Below are 931 nucleotides of genomic sequence, written 5' to 3'. Positions count from 1 at the left end.
GGGAACAAAGCTGTGTGGAGGGCGGGCTGCGCTCCCTCGCGCCAGGGCGTCCGCGTTCCCTGGGGTGCGTTCCGTGGGGGCTTTCCGGGGGGTGGGGTGTGCCCGTGGGTGCGGCCCAGTCTGTGGTGTGCGTGTCCATGTTCCTTGGGGGGTGGGTGTCCCCAAGGGGTGTGCGGCGGTGTGTTTGTGGGGTGTGTCTGGCGGTGCCCCCCTTCGTGTGTGTGTGTGTGGCCTGTGCCATGCCCATGGCCGCGCTTCCACTAGTTCATGTGAGTCCGCTTCCTTTGGAAAGTGCCAGGGTGTCTGGGGAAGTCAGTTCTATCTCCTTTAATCTTCAACCTGGGAAGGTGGATGGCGCTCCTGGGCTTCGCTGTCGGAAGAAGTGGATTGGGACAAAGATTTCCTGACTCATGTTTAACAGCCAGGAACGCTCAGCACACTTTTCTCGTGTTTTTGAACTTTTAAAGCACTCCTTGGGTACTGGGACTCACATAAATTAGAGTGACAGAGCTTACAGGGTCTTTCGGCCACTTGAGCAGTGAGCTTGCATTGTGAACTTTGGGTCTTCAGATGCCTGAGATGTACGAGGAGCCCCTCTGTGGCACAGCCTCGCCGGAGAAGTAGAAGAGAATGTGTGTGCCGTGGCGGTCAAGACAAATACTATGTTGCTTCTCGGTCTTTTGGCTAAGATCAAGTGAAGACAAATACTATATCGAATAAATACTAAATAAAAGAATTGCTCCAACTTGCTAAAATTAAAAACCCTTTAGATTGGCCAGGCGCAGTGACTCACGCCTGTAATCCCAGCACTTTGGGAAGCCGAGGTGGGCGATCACCTTAGGTTGAGAGTTTGAGACCAGCCTGGCCAACATGGTGAAACCCCATCTCTACTAAAAATACAAAGATGAGCCGGACATGGTGGCGTGTGCCT

This window comes from Colobus angolensis, unplaced genomic scaffold (genome assembly GCF_000951035.1).
Source record: "Colobus angolensis palliatus isolate OR3802 unplaced genomic scaffold, Cang.pa_1.0 Scaffold443, whole genome shotgun sequence".
Taxonomy (NCBI): Eukaryota; Metazoa; Chordata; class Mammalia; order Primates; family Cercopithecidae; genus Colobus; species Colobus angolensis.
This window is presented reverse-complemented; position numbering follows the sequence as displayed.